We start from the raw sequence: 21,432 nt of genomic DNA, 5'->3' as shown, positions 1-21,432 counted from the left end.
GGCTTAGGAAAAACCACTCCTATGGGGCCGGTTAGCTCAGTTGGTTAGAGCGTGGTGCTAATAACGCCAAGGTCGCGGGTTCGATCCCCGTACGGGCCACACCTTTTTGCCCAGGGGTCAATAATCGCGGATTATTTCACAACGAAAATATAACTTTCCCACAGAATGCCATCAAAGAATAACCATGAAGAGTAGTCTGTCCCCCAGAGACTAACTACAACTTGAACCTTGGAGGCCATGGAGGTCTCGGAACAAAAGGGCTCTTGTTGTAACCTTAGAACGTAAATTCTACCTGGCCTAGGTGAGGAGCTAGTGCACTCCAGAAAAAAAAAAAAAAGGCTTGAAGCCCGGTGACAGAGGCCTCCGGAAGAAGACAAATGGCCTGAGTAGGCCTATGCTACTCCCTGCTAAGCACTCCCGGGAGCCAAGAACAGCACTTTTGATTGTGCTGTCTAATGAATCTCGAGATTCATTTGTTAAGTCGACTTTCACCTGAGCTCTGTCACTACGTTTATCATCATTATTATTATTTTATTTTTGGGAACCCTGCAAACTGTGTGAGAGAAATGAAGGATGTCGGAGAATCAGATTTTCCAAGCCAGGATGGATCTCTGTCCTTTTGTATTTCCTCTCTCATTCTAGAAGGAGATAATTTAACTGGTGAATCTCTGTCACACTTGTTACCAAAACACAAAATAAAAATCACAGTATTTCCTGTGTCCCCAATGGCTTAGGGTGCAAGAACGAGATGTTTCTTGTCATCATCTAAGGGAATCCGATGCACTCAATTCAATCCATTCCTTTCTTTGCCATTGTAAAAAAATTTTTTCGAACCTCCCCTCCTCTCCTTCATTCAGCTCCTACTTCCTTTTGCCTTCTCGTTTCATTTATGACAGCAACAGCAATCGACGTAGGTGAGCTTCGAGTTCTCCAGGACCTTGAGAGTCTCCTGTTTGTCAGAGATCTCACATTTGGAGGATGTGCATTTCAGTCATTTTTCTCGATGGCATCAAAATGTTGGCCTACTTTGTCAAACCACCATTGTATCTAATTCTAGTATTTTCTTTCATTTTTATGACAATTAAAATGAGGGGGAAAATTATACACCCAATAATAACCCTGGTTGTTAAGTATGTGTTCGTTGACCACTCAGATCATAGTAAACTCCTTGATCAGGAGCCATAGAATAAAAATCCTCTGGTTCTGCACTCTGGTTCTGTACATATTCACTAAATGATGGATAAAGAGGATGATTTTCACTGAGCCCCCCAGAGGATTTCGCTTCTCAATGGGGTTCACATAGAAAGGGAAAATCTTCTCATGTAGGAATGCTAAAAAGCGTGGGTATTGAAGCTCTTTCTGGTTAACACCGATAGTGCTTTCACCTCGGAAAAGGGGCCTCGGGGACTAACAGAATGACGAAAGATGTCATCCTATTATTACAACGATTTTAGCAATCCCAATTTACAAAGGGAAAGGAAAGCAGGGGAAGGGAAGAGAAGGCAAGGGCACAGAAGGAGATAGAGAAGGAAGGGCAGACTGAATCCAGGTATCCAACTGATACAAATAGCAATAAATGACAGACCCAGGATACTCTGAATTTCTTGACAGTAATTATAAAGGGCTTAGGAAAAACCACTCCTATGGGGCCGGTTAGCTCAGTTGGTTAGAGCGTGGTGCTAATAACGCCAAGGTCGCGGGTTCGATCCCCGTACGGGCCACACCTTTTTGCCCAGGGGTCAATAATCGCGGATTATTTCACAACGAAAATATAACTTTCCCACAGAATGCCATCAAAGAATAACCATGAAGAGTAGTCTGTCCCCCAGAGACTAACTACAACTTGAACCTTGGAGGCCATGGAGGTCTCGGAACAAAAGGGCTCTTGTTGTAACCTTAGAACGTAAATTCTACCTGGCCTAGGTGAGGAGCTAGTGCACTCCAGAAAAAAAAAAAAAAAGGCTTGAAGCCCGGTGACAGAGGCCTCCGGAAGAAGACAAATGGCCTGAGTAGGCCTATGCTACTCCCTGCTAAGCACTCCCGGGAGCCAAGAACAGCACTTTTGATTGTGCTGTCTAATGAATCTCGAGATTCATTTGTTAAGTCGACTTTCACCTGAGCTCTGTCACTACGTTTATCATCATTATTATTATTTTATTTTTGGGAACCCTGCAAACTGTGTGAGAGAAATGAAGGATGTCGGAGAATCAGATTTTCCAAGCCAGGATGGATCTCTGTCCTTTTGTATTTCCTCTCTCATTCTAGAAGGAGATAATTTAACTGGTGAATCTCTGTCACACTTGTTACCAAAACACAAAATAAAAATACACAGTATTTCCTGTGTCCCCTGCGCTAGGGTGCAAGAACGAGATGTTTCTTGTCATCATCTAAGGGAATCCGATGCACTCAATTCAATCCATTCCTTTCTTTGCCATTGTAAAAAAATTTTTTCGAACCTCCCCTCCTCTCCTTCATTCAGCTCCTACTTCCTTTTGCCTTCTCGTTTCATTTATGACAGCAACAGCAATCGACGTAGGTGAGCTTCGAGTTCTCCAGGACCTTGAGAGTCTCCTGTTTGTCAGAGATCTCACATTTGGAGGATGTGCATTTCAGTCATTTTTCTCGATGGCATCAAAATGTTGGCCTACTTTGTCAAACCACCATTGTATCTAATTCTAGTATTTTCTTTCATTTTTATGACAATTAAAATGAGGGGGAAAATTATACACCCAATAATAACCCTGGTTGTTAAGTATGTGTTCGTTGACCACTCAGGTCATAGTAAACTCCTTGAGCAGGAGCCATAGAATCAAAATCCTCTGGTTCTGCACTGTGCATTTCGTTCTGTACATGTTCACTAAATGATGGCTAAAGAGGATGATTTTCACTGAACCCCCCAGAGGATTTCGCTTCTTAATGGGGTTCGCGTAGAAAGGGAAAATCTTCTCATGTAGGAATGCTAAAAAGGGTGCGTATTGAAGCTCTTTCTGGTTAGCACCCATAGTGCTTTCACCTAGGAAAAAGGGCCTGGGGATTAACAGAATGACGAAAGATGTCATCCTATTATTACAACGACTTTAGCAATCCCAATTTACATAGGCAAGGGAAATCAGGGGAAGGGAAGAGAAGGCAAGGGCACAGAAGGAGATAGAGAAGGAAGGGCAGACTGAATCCAGGTATCCAACTGATACAAATGGCAATAAATGACAGACTCAGGATACTCTGAATTTCTTGACAGTAATTATAAAGGGCTTAGGAAAAGCCACTCTTATGGGGCCGGTTAGCTCAGTTGGTTAGAGCGTGGTGCTAATAACGCCAAGGTCGCGGGTTCGATCCCCGTACGGGCCACACCTTTTTGCCCAGCGGATTATTTCACAATGAAAATATAACTTTCCCACAGAATGCCATCAATGAATAACCCTGAAAAGCAGTTTGTCCTCCAGAGACTAACTACAACTTGAACCCTGGAGGCCTTGGAGGCTTCGGTACAAAAGGCTCTTGTTCTAACCTTAGAAAGAGCGTAAATTCCACCTGGCCTAGGTAAGGAGCTAGCGCACTCCAGGAAAGAAAAAAATAAGAAAAAGGCTTGAAGCCGCGTGATAGAGGCCTCCGGAAGAAGACAAATGGCCTGAGTAGGCCTATGTTACCCCCTGCTTAGCACCCCCGGGAGCCAAGAACAGCACTTTTGATTGTGCTGTCTGATAAATCTCGAGATTCATTTAAATCGACTTTCACCTGAGCTCTGTCACTACGTTTATCATCATTATTATTTTATCTTTGGGAACCCTGCAAACTGTGTGAGAGAAATGAAGGATGTCGGAGAATCAGATTTTCCAAGCCAGGATGGATCTCTGTCCTTTTGTATTTCCTCTCTCATTCTAGAAGGGGATAATTTAACTGGTGAATCTCTCTGTCACACTTGTTACCAAAACACAAAATAAAAATACACAGTATTTCCTGTGTCCCCTGCGCTAGGGTGCAAGAACGAGATGTTTCTTGTCATCATCTAAGGGAATCCGATGCACTCAATTCAATTCATTCCTTTCTTTGCCATTGTAAAAAATTTTTTTCGAACCTCCCCTCCCCTCCTTCATTCAGCTCCTACTTCCTTTTGCCTTCTCGTTTCATTTATGACAGCAACAGCAATCGACGTAGGTGAGCTTCGAGTTCTCCAGGACCTTGAGAGTCTGCTGTTTGTCAGAGATCTCACATTTGGAGGATGTGCATTTCAGTCATTTTCCCCGATGGGATCAAAATGTTGTGTCTCCTTTGCCAACCACCATTGTTTCTAATTCTAATATTTTCTCTCATTTTTATGACAACAACAATTAAAATGATTTTTTTAAAAACCCATTCTTTTCATTGATTAACTAACAACCCTGGTTGGTATGTGCTCCTTGACCACTCAGATCACAGTAAACTCCTTGAGAGCAGGAGCCATAGAATCAAAATCTTGTGGTTTTGCACTCTTAATTCTGTACATATTCACTAAATAATGAATAAAGAGAATCATCACTGAAGCCCAGGGCATATCGCTTCTCAGTGGGTTTCACATGGAAAGGGGAAATCTTCCCATGTAGGAATGCTAAAAAGGGTAGGAATGGAAGTTCTTTTGGTCAGTACCCATAGTTCTTTCACCTCGGAAAAAAAGGGCCTCGGAGAATACTAGGTTGACGGAGGATGTTTCCTCTTTTCTTTCTTTCTTTTTTTTTTTTTTTTTTTTTAATAATGAGTAACTGCACTCCATTTTCCAGTAGTTACATGCTCTTTTTTTCATTTTATCTCCCCCAAGGAGAAATACCCAGTTCCCCAGCTTATCCCTTTGACTCCAGGCTTCGATGACTTCTTCTCGACCTGGACCTGACTCTGTTCCCTCTCCACTCTGAATCTCTAAAGGCTGCTGACTTTTGCTTTCTCTTCTTCCTCCGAGGGAACGGTACCCAGGAGAATTGCAACACGGGGCCGTTAACTAGTTTAGGAAAGAATTGTATCCAGAAGGTGGCAATCCAAGGATCCAAGTCTCTCAACTTCCCAGAAACTTCTGTCTCTATCCCCGAGCCCCTTGGCCTCCACACACCTCAACCAATTTGTTCCGTGCGCTATGCTCCCAGTTCTCTCTTTGCCTAGGGGACGGCTGGGTTGGGGAAGTTTGTGTCCCTTAAGAAATCCAACATGTGTCTGACAAGCAGAGCCCAGGGCCATGTAGGTGTGCTCTCAAACTTTCCGGTAGGTAGACTAGTCTACTTTGTTTAGGCTTCATCTTCTGTCTCATCCAGGCAATTGTAGCAGCCCGTTACCTGTTCTTCCAGCTTCTAGGATCCGTCCTGCTGCAAAAGAATCTTCCAGAAGCAGGGAGGCTGCCCAGACCATCTTGTCCTTTGACAATCTTCAGTGGCATTCAGTGAATTCCTCTTCAGTTGCTTTTTCTCAGTCTCCTTCTCCACTTTGAACGTCACTTGCTGGACAGGGAAAGGTTTGAATACCTTGCAATCATAAACCTTATCCTAGATTACTTTGGGGATTTCTTGTAGCTGTCACCAAAGATTAGCCTACACCTAAGTCTCACTTCCTTATAAGCTCCCCACAAATAGTCCTCAGTTCTCCAATTCTAAAGTTCAAAACCACTTCCATTCTCCCTCACATCAGAAAACATTCTGACATTTCCCATTTCCATAGTTTCAAACATCACAGCTTCAGAATTCGGCTCCTACCACTCTAGCTTTGGTGGTCCCACCCCAAGCTTTGGTCTCAAACAACTGCCACAGAAGCCAGAACCAATGTCTGCATCCATAGCTTCTGATCTAAAAATCGGTCAGCTGTCTCAAAATCCCTCAGTCTTCAAATCCCAACTTATTTGTGAGAGGACAAGGGACACAAAGTTAGAGCACTCTCCTGGTAGACAAACAGTAATGCTGCTTGTGGCCTGTAAGTTGTTGTTATGATTGTTGTTTGTCTTTTGTCCTGGAAGAAGCCCAAAGCATCGGAAAAGTGACTTGCAGATGAACTGGATTTAAATGAGGGAGGACTATGCAAAATCACCAGCTTTATTTTCTCCATTTGACTCCCATGACAAGTTACAGATCGAGAAAAGCAGAGATGGCTCTTTGTGCAATGGGAGATTTTAGCTTTTTTCTTTTTTTTAAATTAATAATAGCTTTTTATTTTTTAAAACACATGGAAAGATAGTTCTCAACATTCACACTTCAAAAACTTTGTGTTCCAAGTTTGTTTCCCCCATCTCCTTCCCTCTCCCCTACACATGAAGTAATCCAATATAGGTTAAACATGTGCGATTCTTTTCCTGTCATTTTAGCCAATTTGAAAGATGTGAAGTAGTACCTCAGAGTTGAGATTTTATCTTTCACCCGTGTCATGTTGTGTAAGGCAACACCCATTCAGGCTGGGCAAGAAATGAAGCAAAAGATCACCTTTTACTTAGTTCCCCCTTATCCAATCGACTTTATCAGGAATGGCAAGAACTAAGTCGCAGGAGACTCTGAATTTCTTGATAGTAATTATAAGGGCTTAGGAAAAACCGCTCTCGTGGGGCCGGTTAGCTCAGTTGGTTAGAGCGTGGTGCTAATAACGCCAAGGTCGCGGGTTCGATCCCCGTACGGGCCACACCATTTTGCTCAGGGGTCAATAATCGCGCATTATTTCAAAATGAAAATCCAACTTTCCCACAGCATGACACCAAGGAATAACAATGAAAAGCACTGTCCTCCAGACGCTAACTACAGCTTGAGCCTTGGAGACACAAAATAGCTAACGGCGTTCTCCCAAGAACCTTCTGCTATACAGAAGAGCTCTGGTTCTAACACCAGAGAGTGCAAATTCCACAAGGCCCAGGAAGGAGCTAGTGCACTCCAGAAAAAAGCTACAAGCCCGGGTGACTGAGGCCTCCGGAGGAAGACAAGTGGCCTCAGGGAAGTGGAGGAGGAATTAGGCCCGTGCTACCCCCTGCTTAGCATCCCGGGAGCCAAAAATAGCACTTTGTGCTGTCTGATGAATCTCGAGATTCATTTGTTAAGTGGATTTTCTCCTGAGCTCTGTTACCATGTTTTATCTTTTTGAGGAATTTCGTCTTTGAGAACCTTGCAAATGGTGTGTGAGGGAAATGACTGATGTCGGAGAGATTTCCAAGGCAAGATGGACCTCTGTCCTTAATGTATTTCTCTCATTCTAGGAGGGAATAATTTAACTGGTGAATCAAAACTCAAAATAAAAGTAGACAGTGTTTTTCTGTTCTTTGCACCAGAATGCAAGAATGAAATGTTTCTTGTCATCATCTATGGGCATCTGATGTAGGCAATTCAACCCATTCTTTTCTTTTTTTGTTGTTTTGTTGGTTTTGTTGTTTGTTTGTTTTTTGGCGCTGTAACGAGAACCTTTGAAGTCTCTTCCCTTCTCCCCCACCTTTCATTTAGCTTCAACTTCCTTTTGCCTAATAGTTTCATTTATGACAAGATCAGTATATACTGATCAGATATACTGATAGGTATGCTTCGAGTCCTTCAAAACCTCGACAGTCTGTTTGTTGCTTCCAGAGATCTCACATTTGGAGGATGTGCATTTCAGTCAATTTTCCCGATGTGGTCAAAATGTTGTGCCTACTTTGCCAACCCATCACTGTTTTTAATTCTAGTATTTTCTCTTTGTTTTGACAACAATTAAAATTTAAAAAAACATAGATTTCCTTCATTAGTTAACTAACAACTCTGAAAAATGATCTCCCAAATTCCATTTCCAGTCCCCATTTGCGCTGTCATTCAGCCAACTGAGTAGAATGGAACAGGATTTGTCACTGAGCCTAGGAATGAAACCTAACCACCTAAATCTTAGTAAACGCCTTGAGGGAAGGAACTTAGAAAACTTGAAGCAAATACAAAATTTCAGGAAAGGAAATAGAGGACATAAAGAAAGACGACAAAGACCCTCTTACAAAGAGAAAGGGCTAAAGACATGTTGGAGAGGTGAAGCTTCACTTTATTCCACTGTAAAACTAGGGGTTTGACCCGGTGACCTCCGAGGACCTCTCCATCTCTACATCTGAGATGGCGTAGCATACTTGTTTTAGGATTTGGAAAAGCCAGTTAGTTTAGGCTTTGTTATTGCTCTCACCCGGGCGAATGTAGCAACCTGTTCTTCAGGCTTCCCAGGTTCCGCTCTCTCCGATCAGGCCTGTTGCTAAAACAATCTTCCAGAAGCAGGATGTTTGCCCAGGCCTCTTTGTCTGTAGAGAATCTTCAGTGGCTCCCTATTACTTAAACCTCTAGAATACGAACTCGTCAGTTTGGCTTTTCGATCACTGCCTGCACACTCTACTCCCGACCTACCTTTCCAGACCGACTTCATAAGCCTGTGCTTCAGACACTCCACCTTCCGGCCTATTTGCTGATCCCGTCTTCTGCCTCCGTGTCCGGAAAGGACCCGATCCTGCCCGTACTCCGACTTCCAGTAGTCGGGGACCTCTCTCTGGTTTTCATTTCTACGTGTTTTTGTTCTAGAACGTGAGTTCCCGTAGGGCAGTGGCGTTAGCGCAGCAGTCGGCGCGATCTCCGGGGCCCGGTGGTGGGCGCTTAATAAATGCCTGTCAAACCTTTGCTTCCTCCCCGCGGCCCCTGCGCCCCGCACCCAAAACCGCAAGCTCAGCCCCAGACAGTTCAGTTCCCGCGCGCCCTGCAACACCGAGGCCGGCTCGGGCCACTCCCTGGCTCAGTGTAAGTAAGGGGGAAAAAATACCCTCCAAGCATCTAAGGCTCAGTTCGGGGCGCCCTTTGCAGAAAAAGGGACTGCTCCAGGTGAGGCTCGAACTCACAACCTCGGCATTTCTCGCCCGATAGTACTGCTGTATAAGTACCGCGCGCTAACCGATTGCGCCACTGGAGCCACAAAAGCCTCCCTCCTCGACCCCTTCACCAGCCAGACGCCTCACGAGCACCCGGCTCTTCCACACCGAATGTCGCTCCACACGCCGCCGCTCCAGACCTCAGAATCGGAGCCGCGACCCAAGAAGCGTCCACTCAATAGCTTCGCGGGACACAAGACCTACAAGGTCTTAGACCAAAGGAGAGGGACCGGGAAACGGCCAGCCTCCCAGCTCCTCTCGGCCGCCTACACCCGCACCACTGCCACGCCTTGCCCACCCGAGCAGAGGCAGATCGGGAACCGCCAAGGGAACCACTTCTCTGTCACCCAGGGGAAAGTCTCATTCCTCACAGAGCTTCCACACCCATTCCGTTCGCCTCCTCAGAGAGACCGACGCTGGCCCTCCACTCACTCACCTGACCAGCAGGTGTACCGAGCGCACGCGCGGCGAGGAAAGGGAGATAGAGGAAAGGTTTCTTCCCACCCTTTGCTTTGGAGAACGCGAACGGCCCTGAGAGGCCAGGAGGAATCACTTGACCACGAATCTTTCCCTGATATTGCATCTTTTCTTTTCTTTTCTTTTCTTTTTTTAACCTTCTTTCAGAAAACAGAGCAAGTAGATGAGATTTAAAAGCGAATCGTCCCAGACGTCAAAGACGCGGGTCTCCCCGTGTGTTTCCACCTGCGCTTCCTCAGGTAACCGCTGACTGCCAAATCCCGGGCCCTGTGGCCGGTTACCTTCCTACGTAGTGTCCCTTGCTTGCTTAAACCCTCCTCCTCCACCCCCCGTTCCCGCCCCGTTCGCCCCTGTCTTGTCCTCTCTCCACCCCCAACCCCAATCGTGGAATTTCTAAGAGGTGGAGGACGGACGTCCTCCTCATCAACTCCCTCCTTCACCGAGTCCGATGTCTTCCACCTGACTTTCAAGATCCTCCACTATCTGGTGCTCCTCCATCTCGCTCCTTTCGATGTACTCGGTTAGCCTGATATTGCCGCTTTCTCACCCCACCCTAAGTATTCAACAAACACTGGCGTCTTGCAGGTCACGACAGCGACCCAGGCGGGGACACAGCGCTCGGCGCTTCAGCCCGGATGGAGTCAGCGAGACTGTGGTGGATGGATGGTTGTCCTTGGTCCTGAAAGAGGATCAAATTGACATCCCCACGTTGGAGTCGAGGTACAGTATCTGACCCGGTGGCTGATCAGAGCGATGGGAGCCGGGAAGGCTGCCCCACAGGTCGGCCCCACGGGTCCACAGCAACATCTGGAGCGCACCTGTCTTGCGCGAGTTCTCCGTGGAATAAACAATCTTTGAGGCAAACCAAGGAATGTTTGCCATTCGAACAAGGTGGCCAGCCGCGGAGTCGCTCTCTGTGAGGCAAAGAAAGTTTCGTACTTGGCAGTTGAGCCAAAGGAAGTCGTGGTGTCTGACAACTTCTCCGGCGAGGTGGTGGCAGGTAGTTTTTCGGGAGGTAGTCGTGGCCGAGCGGTTAAGGCGATGGACTTGAAATCCATTGGGGTTTCCTCGCGTAGGTTCGAATCCTGCCGACTACGGCGATGTAGTTTTAAGAAAAAAAAAAAATTTCACCAAGCATGTCCCGGACGGGACTTCTGCAGCGAGCAAACTAGGGGGCTTGAAGAGAGGCAGTGAGAGACAGACAGAACAGAGAAGAGCCTAGGTTTCTGCGTTTCCGTCTTTCCTTGTTTTGTCTCCCATTCGGATTTCCCCGCGTGCTTCATAGATTCGTTGGACATTTGAAAATAGTCCAATGACTCATCCCAGAAGGAAGTTGAGAGGGGAAAAAAAAACACATGCGCCCAACGTGGGGCTCGAACCCACGACCCTGAGATTAAGAGTCTCATGCTCTACCGACTGAGCTAGCCGGGCGCGGTACATTTCTAAATCCTCTTCAAGTGATACTTCAAGAAGACATTGACTCGCACAGCGCTACGATCCATTCTGCCGGTGGAAGAAGCCAATCATTATTCGGAGCCAACACATTGAGAAAAATCAAGAGAATTTCTCCGCCTCCGCTAGCTACCTCTTCCTTCCAATCCTAGGCAAGATAGTCCCGATCTTTCCCAGACCTTTATGCTGGACCCACCGCAAAGACAGACTCAAGCATGGGAAGTTCCAGTAATACATGGAAACAGAAAGGAAAGGTCTCTCTGAACCGAATTTCTACAGCTATCTCCAGATCTTTTTACTCATTGTCTTTGGGGTAAAGGGTTAGCTATACAGCGGGCGGTGAAGCGGTGACCAAAGGAGAAAGAATTCGGTTTTTTGTTTTTTTTGGGTTTTTTTTTGGGGGGTGGGGGATTGAGCATGATACAAGGTATGATTAATGTATTGTTTATATGAGTGTTCTTTTTTAAAATAGCTTTTTATTTACAAGATATATGCATAGGTGATTTTTCAGCATTGACAGTTGCAAATCCTTTTGTTCCAACTTTTTCCCTCCTTCCCCCCATTCTCTTCCCCAGATGGCAGGTTGACCAATACATGTTAAATATGTTAAAGTATAAGTTAAATACGATATATGTATACATGTCCAAACGGTTATTTTGCTGTACAAAAAAGAGTCGGACTTTGAAATAGTGTACAATTAGGCTGTGAAGGAAATCAAAAATGCAGGCACAAAAATAGAGGGATTGGGAATTCTATGTAGTGGTTCATAGTCATCTCCCAGAGTTCTTTCCCTGGGTGTAGCTGCTTCAGTTCAATACTGCTCTATTGGAACTGATTTGGTTCAACTTATTGTTGAAGAGGACCACGTCCATTAGAACTGACCATCATATAGTATTGTTGTTGAAGTATATAATGATCTCCTGGTCCTGCTCATTTCACTCAGCATCAGTTCATGTAAATCAGGAGAAAGAATTTGTAATTGGCAAAAGGTAAAAATGTAAAACTAAAAATATTTTGATTTTCAAAAAGGAAAATATTGGTGAAAATCCTTTGGTATTTATTATATGACTGCCTTTATTTCCTATCATTCCCTCGTCTTCTAGCCTCCCAATTGGTGACCAAATTATTCTCAAAATAAGAGAATTGGTTTTTTTTAATTAACTCTTGGAGGTTTCACAGTAGAGAAGATGACGGAAAAGCTGCCCAGTAAATAAACAAACAAGTAAGACAGTGCAAAGAAAGAAGAAAAGTGAGTCCTTCGAGTATTCTTGATCATTAAAACTGATAGAACGAAACATTCTTGTGAAGTTACAAGAACTCTTATGAAGCAAAATGTTTTAAAAAGTGAAACAAGGCGTCGCAGATGATTGCAAGTACCTAAAATTCAGTTCTAATGGCCAGTGATAATAACTAAATTAGCGAGCTCTTCCAGAAAGAAAGTGGCAAAAATAGGGAGCGTGGTGTCAGCAGCAAAGGGAGAAAAGCAACGGTTAAAGAGACCATAGACTCCCTTTCCCTCTCTATTCGTTTCCCCTTCCCCTCCCTATTCGTTTCCTCTTCTCCTCCCCATCCCTTCCTTCTCTTCTTCCCTCCTCCCTCCCCTTTTCCTTCTCCCCTTTGTACTCCTCCTCCCCAGCGAGTAGTTGGTGCATAGTGCCACAAAGGCAGGAGAATTCCCTGCGTATTTCTTTCGCCTGAGCCCTGCGTAAAGACCAAGGAAGGACCCGGACTATCTCGCTTAGGATTGGAAGAAGTAGGAAGCTAGTGGAGGCGGAGTCTTAATGTTGGATCCGAATGATGATTGGCTTCTTCCACAAGCTGAGTGGATCGCGGCGCCCTGATGTCTAGTGGTTTCTTCAAGTATCGGGTGGGGAGAACGTAAACTACAAGCGCCCGGCTAGCTCAGTCGGTAGAGCATGAGACTCTTAATCTCAGGGTCGTGGGTTCGAGCCCCACGTTGGGCGCATGTCTTTTTTTCCCTCTCGACTTGCTTCTGGGATGAGTCACTGGACTATTTTCAAATGTCCAACGTCTCTATGAGACATGGGGGAAATCCGAATGGAAGACCAAAACAAGAAGGACTTAAAAGGCAACTCCTGATCTCTGCTTTGTCTCTGTGTTCTGTCTCTAACTGCACCTTGGCCCCTATCAAGCCCTCTGGTTTGCTAGTTTTCGTGAACATTTTTTAAAAGGACACCAACGTAGTCGGCAGGATTCGAACCTGCGCGGGGAAACCCCAATGGATTTCAAGTCCATCGCCTTAACCGCTCGGCCACGACTACCTCCCGAAAAACTACCTACCACCACCTGGCTGGAGAAGTTGTCAGACACCACGACTTCCTTTGGTTCAACTGCCAAGTACGAAACTTTCTTTGCCTCACAGAGAGCGACTCCGCGGCTGGCCACCTTGTTCGAATGGCAAACATTCCTTGGTTTGCCTCAAAGATTGTTTATTCCACGGAGAACTCGCGCAAGACAGGTGCGCTCCAGATGTTGCTGTGGACCCGTGGGGCCGACCTGTGGGGCAGCCTTCCCGGCTCCCATCGCTCTGATCAGCCACCGGGTCAGATACTGTACCTCGACTCCAACGTGGGGATGTCATTTTGATCCTCTTCCAGGACCAAGGACAACGACCCACGATCTGATGCTACTCCATCTCGAAGGCGCTCCTTTCCATGTACTGGATCTTGAAAGTCAGGTGGAAGACATCGGACTCGGGTGAAGGAGGGAGTTGATGAGGAGGACGTCCGTCCTACACTTCTTAGAAATTCCACGATTGGGAGAGGGAGGGAGGGAGGGAGGGAGGAAGAAGGAAGGAAGGAAGGAAGGAAGGAAGGAAGGAAGGAAGGAAGGGAAGGAAGGAAGGAAGGAAGGAAGGAAGGAAGGAAGGAAGAAGGAAGGAAGGAAGGAAGGAAGGAAGGAAGAGAGAGAGAGAATGTGAAGAAGGAAAGAAGGAAGGAAGATGCAATATCAGGGAAAGATTCGTGGTCAAGTGATTCCTCCTGGCCTCAGGGCCGTTCGCGTTCTCCAAAGCAAAGGGTGGGAAGAAACCTTTCCTCTATCTCCCTTTCCTCGCCGCGCGTGCGCTCGGTACACCTGCTGGTCAGGTGAGTGAGTGGAGGGCCAGCGTCGGTCTCTCTGAGGAGGCGAACGGAATGGGTGTGGAAGCTCTGTGAGGAGTGAGACTTTCCCCTGGGTGACAGAGAAGTGGTTCCCTTGGCGGTTCCCGATCTGCCTCTGCTCGGGTGGGCAAGGCGTGGCAGTGGTGGGTGTAGGGCGGCCGAGAGGAGCTGGGAGGCTGGCCGTTTCCCGGTCCCTCCTTGGTCTAAGACCTTGTAGGTCTTGTGTCCCGCGAAGCTATTGAGTGGACGCTTCTTGGGTCGCGGCTCCGATTCTGAGGTCAGGAGCGGCGGCGTGTGGAGCGACATTCGGTGTGGAAGAGCCGGGTGCTCGTGAGGCGTCTGGCTGGTGAAGGGCTCGAGGAGGGAGGCTTTTGTGGCTCCAGTGGCGCAATCGGTTAGCGCGCGGTACTTATACAGCAGTACTATCGGGCGAGAAATGCCGAGGTTGTGAGTTCGATCCTCACCTGGAGCAGTCCCTTTTTCTGCAAAGGGCGCCCCGAACTGAGCCTTAGATGCTTGGAGGGGATTTTTTCCCCTTACTTACACTGAGCCGGGGAGTGGCCCGAGCCGGCCTCGGTGTTGCAGGGCGTGCGGGAACTGAACTGTCTGGGGCTGAGCTTGCGGTTTTTGGGTGCGGGGTGCAGGGGCCGCGGGGAGGAAGCAAAGGTTTGACAGGCATTTATTAAGCGCCCACCACCGGGCCCCGGAGATCGCGCCGACTGCTGCGCTAACGCCACTGCCCTACGGGAACTCACGTTCTAGAACAAAAACACGTAGAAATGAAAACCAGAGAGAGGTCCCCGACTACTGGAAGTCGGAGTACGGGCAGGATCGGGTCCTTTCCGGACACGGAGGCAGAAGACGGGATCAGCAAATAGGCCGGAAGGTGGAGTGTCTGAAGCACAGGCTTATGAAGTCGGTCTGGAAAGGTAGGTCGGGAGTAGAGTGTGCAGGCAGTGATCGAAAAGCCAAACTGACGAATTCGTATTCTAGAGGTTTAGGTAATAGGGAGCCACTGAAGATTCTCTACAGACATAGATTGTTTTGGAAATTTCTGAAAGATTGTTTTAGCAGCAGGACCAAACCGAGAGGGTGGAATCTGGGAAGCCAGAAGAACAAGTAACGGAACTCTAAGTTCGCCGGAGTGAGATGGATGATGATGTCTAAACTAATCAGAGTACTCTGCCTACTGGAAAGGTTGAGAGTACTCCTACATGGCCTTGGATTCTGCTTGCCAGACACGTGTTTGATTTCTTGAGGGACACAAACTTCCCTGCCCCAGCTCTCCCCTAGGCAAAGAGAGAACTGGGGACCATAACGCATGGCAGAAGCTGATCTAGGTGTGTGGAACAAGGGTACAGGGGGGAGCTTTTAGGAAGTTAGATCGCCCCCCCCCCCCCGGATACAATTCTTTACTGAATTAGCTAACAGACACCGTTTGCGATTTTCCTGGGTACCGTTCCCTCAGAGCAAGAAAAAGAAGCAAAGGTCAGGAGCCCTTAGAGATTCGAAGTGGAGAGAGAACAGAGCCCAGTCCTCGTGGAGAAGTCATCGAAGTCAGGAATCAAAGGGCTAAGCTAGTGAATTGGGTATGTCCCCTAGAGGAAAGAAAAATGAAAAAAAGCATTGGACTACTGGAAAGTGGAATGGGCTTGCTACTCATTATATAGAAGGGGAAACATCTTCCATCATCCCATTTCTCCCCAAGGCCCTTTTTTCGAGGTGAAAGCACTATAAGTGTTGACCATTTCAATCCCAACCTTTTTTTAGCATTCCTACATGGGAATATTTTCCCTTTCCATGTGAAACCCGTGGAGAAGCGAAATCCCCTGAGGCTCAGTGATCATCCTCTTTATCCATCATTTAGTGAATGTGTACAGAATTAGAGTGCAGAACCAGAGGATTTTGATTTTATGGCCCCTGCTCTCAAGGGGTTTAATACGATCTGGGTGGTCAAGGAACACACCCTAACAACCAGGCTTGTTGGTTAATCAATGAAAAGAGTGTATATATTTTTTCTCATCTTAATTGTTGTCATAAAAATGAGAGAAAATACTATAATTAGAAACAGTGGTGGCAAAGGAGGCACAACATTTTGATCCCATCAAGGAAAATGACTGAAATGCACATCCTCCAAATTGAGATCTCTGACAAACAGCAGACTGTCGAGGTCCTGGAGGACTCGAAGCTCACCTGCGTGGATTGCTGATGTTGTTATAAATGAAACTAGAAGGCAAACGGAAGTAGAAGCTAAATGAAAGGGGGAGAAGAGGGGCTCGAAAGTTCTCTTTGCAAAGCCAAAGAAAGAAAGGAATAGATTGAATTGGCAGCATCGGGTGCCATTAAATGATGACAAGAAACATCTTGTCCTTGCAGGGGACACAGGAAACACTGTATTTTTATTTTGCGTTTTGGTAATAAGCCTGACAGAGAGATTAAAAGTTAAAATTATTCCCTCCTAGAGTGAGAGAAATACATTAAGGACGGAGGTCCATCCTGGCTTGGAAATCTCTCCGACATCAGCTATTTCCCTCACACACCGTTTGCAGGGTTCTCAAAGACAAAATTCCTCAAAAAGATAAAACGTAATAACAGAGCTCAGGAGAAAATTCACTTAACAAATGAATCTCGAGATTCATTAGACAGCACAATCAGAAGTGCTGTTTTTGGCTCCTGGGATGCTAAGCAGGGGGTAGCACGGGACTAATTCCTCCTCCACTTCCCTGAGGCCACTTCTTCCTCCCGAGGCCTCAGTCACCCGGCTTGTAGCTTTTTTCTGGAGTGCACTAGCTCCTACCTGGGCCTGGTGGAGTTTCTCTTCCTGGAGTTAGAACCAGAGCTCTTATGCATAGCAGAAGGTTCTTGGGAGAACGCTGTTAGCTATTTTGTGTCTCCAAGGCTCAAGCTGTAGTTAGTCTCTGGAGGACAATGCTTTTCATTGTTATTCCTTGGTATCATGCTGTGGGAAAGTTGGATTTTCATTTTGAAATAATCCGCGATTATTTGACCCGGAGTGGATAGTGCCTAGCAAAAGGAAACCATATGGCCCGTACGGGGATCGAACCCGCGACCTTGGCGTTATTAGCACCACGCTCTAACCAACTGAGCTAACCGGCCCCGTGAGAGTCACTTTTCCTAAGGCCTTTATAATTACTGTCAAGAAATTGAGTATCTTGGGACTTAGTTCTTGCCATTTTCAGATTGGATAACTGGACTCAAAATCTGCCCTTCTTCCTGCATCTCCTGTGTACTTGCCTTTTCTCTTCCCCTTTTTCCCCTTCCCTACGTAAATTGTGATTGGTAAAACTTGCAAGATATCTGGATTTAGGGGCTATATTTCTTTCTTATTAAGGACTATGCCTTAAACACAAACCACTCCAACTTTCACCTATTGATCAACAATAGGTCCCAGTCCAAGCACCATTTGGTCATTGTTTGGGCTCTGAAGGCTCAGAGGGAATGGAAATAGCAATTGTTTCCATTCTGGCCAATTAGGCCAGAAACCCTAAGGTCCTTCTTTTTTTTGGGAGAGGGGAAGGTGCAACTAAGTAGAAGAGGTCATCTTTTGCCTCATTTCTTGCCCAGCCTTAATCACTGAATGGGTGTTGCCTTACACAAAATAATACCTGGGAAAGACTTTAGTTATAAATGCTAAAGTCTAAACTCTGAGGTACCACTTCACACCTCTCAGATAGACTAAGATAATAAATGAAGGAGATGTGGGAAAACTGGGATACTCATGCATTGTTGGTGGAGTTGTGAAATGATCTAACCATTCTGGAGAGTAATTTGGAACTATGCCCAAAGAGCTATCAAACTGTGCATACCCATTGATCCAGAAGTGTCTCCACTGAATCTGGTATCCCAAAGAGATCATAACAAAAAAGTAAAAAAGACCCCCGTGGAAAAAATGTTTGTAGTAGCCTTTTTTGTAGTGGCAATGAACTGAAAACTGAGTGGATGTGCATCACTTGGGGAATCGCTGAATAAATTATGGTATGTGAATATAATTGATATTATTATTCTACAAGAAATGATCAGCATGCCAATTGTAGTAAGGCCTAGAAAGACATGAACTGATGCTAAGCAAAGAGGGTAGAACCAAGAGAACATTGTACATAGTAACAAAAAGATTACATGATGATCAGCTCAGATGGATGTGGCTCTTTTCAGCAATGAAGTGATTGAGGCCCATTCCAATAGACTTGTGCCATCCTCTTCCAGAGAGAAGACTATGGGGACTGTATGTGGATCACAACATAGTATTTTCAGTTTTTTGTTCTTGTTGCTGTTGGTTTTCTTTTTTTATTATTTCCCTTTTTTTCCCTTTTTCATCTAATTTTCCTTGTACAGCATAATAAATGTTGAAATATATTTAGAAAAATTCCACATGTTTAACTTATATTGAATTACTTGCTCTGTAGGGGAGAGGGAAAGAGGCGAGGGAAGAAAAATTTGGAACACAAAATTTTGTAAGGGTGAATGTTGAAAACTATCTTTCCCTGTGTTTTGAAAAATAAAAAGCTATTATTAATTAAAAAAAAAAAATCAAGATCTCACATTGCACCAAGAGCCAGCTCTACTCTTCTTCATTCATAATTTGTCATGGGAGCCAAATGGCTCCAGAAGAAAAAGTAAAGCTGATGACTTTGCATAGTCCTCTCTCATTTGAATCCACTTCATCTCCAAGTCACTTTACTGATGCTTTGGGCTCTTCCAGAATGAAAGAAACAACAATAACAAGAACTTACAGGCAACAAGCAGCCTCTTTGCCCAAGAGGCTTACAGTCTACCTGGAGAGTGCTCCAACTCTGGGCCCTTGTCCTCTCACAAACAAGTTGGGATTTGAAGACCGAGGGATCTTGAGACAGCTGATAGGTTTTAAATCGGGAGCGGGAACTGTATTTGCAGACATTGGTTCTGGCTTGTTGGCAGTTGTTTGAGACCAAAACTGTGGAGTGGGACAGTTAGCTTGGTAGGAGCTGAATCCTGAAGCTGTGATGCTTGGAGCTATGGAAATGGGAAAGGTCAGAATGTCTTCTGCTGTAAGGGAGAATGGAAGTGGTTTTGAACTTTAGACTGGGGAACTGAGGACTACTTGTGGGGAGCTTGTAAGGAAGTGAGACTTAGGTGTAGGCTAGCATTGGTGACAGCTACAAGAAATCCCCAAAATAATCTAGGATAAGGTGTGTGATTGCAAGGTATTCAAACCTTTCCCTATCCAGGAAGTGGCATTCAAAGTGGAGAAGGAGACAGGAAAAACAGCTGAAGAGGAATGAATTTAGACCTTTGGCAAGGAAGCTCCTGCTAAGAGTTAAAAGCCTTTTGTGGGCAGATACTGAAAGGATTAGACTGTGCTTTCTATGACAAAAAAAAAAAAAGATAGGAAGCCCCCCCCCCAAAAAAAAAAGAAAAATAGATAGACTCTTGTGCCTTCACATACCTCCTTTTTGTTTCTTTTTTTCTTTTTCAATAGAAAACCATATATTTTCTCTCCCTTCTAGTTTTCTATCAAGGGAGAAAAGAGAAGGAAAACAAGATCCTTGTAACAAATATACAATCAAACAAAAGAAATCACCACAGTAATTCTGTCCAAAAATGTATCTCAGTCTGCACTATGAGTCCAGTCCTCTCTTTTAGGAAATGGGTAGCATGCTTCATTATCATTGCCCCTGAAATCTTCATCTGTTGCTTTTCTTTAGTTAAAAAAAAAAAAATCTATGCTCTGGTGTTGAATTAACCATACTTAGTAGCATACACCTATGAAGATGGGTCCAGTGTAGAACTATGTGGCAAAAATTGTGCATTTAGCAAATAATGGTGGCAGGCAGAGCATCAGCATCAACAATGGTAAACATCAAAATATGAATATCAGAAGACAGTAGATAAGCAGTCAAATTAATAGATAGCCAATAAACATTGATTAATCATCCATTATGTGCCAAGGCACTGTTCTAAATATTAGAAATGCAGATACAAAAAAGAAAGGGAACTGGAAAGCAGAGAGAAAAGGAATCCAACATGGGGACATGGTAAAGAAGTCAGTCAGAGAAGTCCCAAAGAAGTGCAACCAAGTGAGAAATGAGATATCTGAACTGAGTTGTTTCCTTAATTGGAGGTTTGGAGTTCATTGCCCCACCTAATCCTAGAGGAAGAGAATAGTGATAAAATAGAATACTGAGGCTGATAAGATTATTTATATAGGATGATGGGGTTATCCCCATAATGATCTTCTGGGCCATTATGGAAAAGTCCATCAGAAAAGTCCCAAAGTAGCACAGTCAGGTGAGAAATGAGGTCAGTTTTGGTCTTTTCCTTCCCTAGAAGCTAGTTCATCTGAGTGACTCGTACTTACATAATAGATTGTCTCTTGTTATATACAAGTTCCAATATATGCTCACTATAACACACACATACACACACACACAAACACACATACCCCTAAACTACTCCTGGTTGCTATCGTTAGAGAAAAAAACTTAATGACACAAGGGATAGAGATGATCCAAAAAGTAAAATAGATAATGTTAATTATATGATATTCAAAAACTTTTGCACTAACATAATCAATACAACCAAAGTAATAATCTGAAATCCAAAATAATGGATTGCACTGATTATGTAAGCTATTTTTTCTCATCTTCATTTTAAAAAATTTTTATTAATTTTGATCTTAGCTTCAGTAAGTGAATAGATTGCTTGTACACAAATAACTGCCTATCAAGGAATATAACTCCCAACACTAAGTCCTTTCTTGTCTCTTAAAATATACTATTTTCATTTCTTATTTATTTAGTGCCTGCAATATTCAGCATTTAGTAGCATTCACTTTTTTAAAGAAGAGTTTGTGGTATAAGCTAGAGGCTTTTGAGTAATTTACAAGAATTTGTTCCTGTTCTCATTCCTTCTTCCTGAACTATGCCTTCTCATAGAAAGTCTTCTTATCCTTAACACTGCATTGAAATTATCAAATATCAGAGTGTGTGGTTGATTTAATCTGTAGGTTCTGTTTTACTTAGCTCTTTGTAGAATTTATCTATATCTATGTCAGCCTCAACAATTAATATTGATGTATAAACTGCAAATATTTCCATGGATCATTTTTGCCTGGACATATTTTTGCGTCATATAAGGACCAAATGTCATATGAAATGTTTATTGGTATCATTGGGTATATAATTAAATCCACTCTTCCCACTTCTTTCTTTCACCAACCTTTCTTCAAGCAGGCACATGGAGCAGTGGTTAGAGCCAGTAACCTGTATCAGATGCTTAACTAGATATATAATCCTAGGTGCATCACTTAACTTGTCTGGACCTAGGTTGGATTCAGTGAATTTCTAAACACATGTCCCAATATTCTTTTAACAATACAGCCACTCATTTATCATTAAATAAGAATCACACATGGGAGCAATTCAATTTTGAATAGTTTCTAAAAAGTAATTAATATTCAGAAAAATAATTGAAAAATGAAATTGATAATGACTGAAAATGGAGGACAGGTGCCAGTCAGGAAACCAGAAGATCTAA

At 44.5% G+C, this 21,432-nt stretch overlaps 11 non-coding genes across 11 annotated transcripts; 7 read left to right on the top strand and 4 right to left on the bottom strand.

Moving 5' to 3' along the window:
* Window positions 1–25: 25 nt before the first annotated feature.
* Window positions 26–99, top strand: TRNAI-AAU. Its single transcript has one exon. It is a non-coding gene; the product is annotated as a tRNA-Ile (tRNA).
* A 1,548-nt stretch (window positions 100–1,647) lies between these two features.
* On the top strand, window positions 1,648–1,721 carry TRNAI-AAU. Its single transcript has one exon. It is a non-coding gene; the product is annotated as a tRNA-Ile (tRNA).
* A 1,553-nt stretch (window positions 1,722–3,274) lies between these two features.
* On the top strand, window positions 3,275–3,348 carry TRNAI-AAU. Its single transcript has one exon. It is a non-coding gene; the product is annotated as a tRNA-Ile (tRNA).
* A 3,199-nt stretch (window positions 3,349–6,547) lies between these two features.
* TRNAI-AAU lies at window positions 6,548–6,621 on the top strand. The gene has a single exon. It is a non-coding gene; the product is annotated as a tRNA-Ile (tRNA).
* Window positions 6,622–8,793: 2,172 nt separating this feature from the next.
* TRNAI-UAU lies at window positions 8,794–8,889 on the bottom strand. Its single transcript has 2 exons — window positions 8,852–8,889; window positions 8,794–8,829 (listed from the first exon to the last, which is right to left on the bottom strand). It is a non-coding gene; the product is annotated as a tRNA-Ile (tRNA).
* Window positions 8,890–10,340: 1,451 nt separating this feature from the next.
* On the top strand, window positions 10,341–10,422 carry TRNAS-UGA. Its single transcript has one exon. It is a non-coding gene; the product is annotated as a tRNA-Ser (tRNA).
* Window positions 10,423–10,683: 261 nt separating this feature from the next.
* TRNAK-CUU lies at window positions 10,684–10,756 on the bottom strand. Its single transcript has one exon. It is a non-coding gene; the product is annotated as a tRNA-Lys (tRNA).
* Window positions 10,757–12,668: 1,912 nt separating this feature from the next.
* Window positions 12,669–12,741, top strand: TRNAK-CUU. The gene has a single exon. It is a non-coding gene; the product is annotated as a tRNA-Lys (tRNA).
* Window positions 12,742–12,977: 236 nt separating this feature from the next.
* On the bottom strand, window positions 12,978–13,059 carry TRNAS-UGA. Its single transcript has one exon. It is a non-coding gene; the product is annotated as a tRNA-Ser (tRNA).
* A 1,216-nt stretch (window positions 13,060–14,275) lies between these two features.
* On the top strand, window positions 14,276–14,371 carry TRNAI-UAU. Its single transcript has 2 exons — window positions 14,276–14,313; window positions 14,336–14,371. It is a non-coding gene; the product is annotated as a tRNA-Ile (tRNA).
* A 2,571-nt stretch (window positions 14,372–16,942) lies between these two features.
* On the bottom strand, window positions 16,943–17,016 carry TRNAI-AAU. The gene has a single exon. It is a non-coding gene; the product is annotated as a tRNA-Ile (tRNA).
* Between the last annotated feature and the right edge of the window lie 4,416 nt (window positions 17,017–21,432).

Source organism: Sarcophilus harrisii, chromosome 4 (assembly GCF_902635505.1).
Source record: "Sarcophilus harrisii chromosome 4, mSarHar1.11, whole genome shotgun sequence".
NCBI classification, from domain to species: Eukaryota; Metazoa; Chordata; class Mammalia; order Dasyuromorphia; family Dasyuridae; genus Sarcophilus; species Sarcophilus harrisii.
The sequence above is the reverse complement of the archived record's forward strand: the minus strand, read 5'-3'. Positions and strand labels throughout refer to the sequence as shown.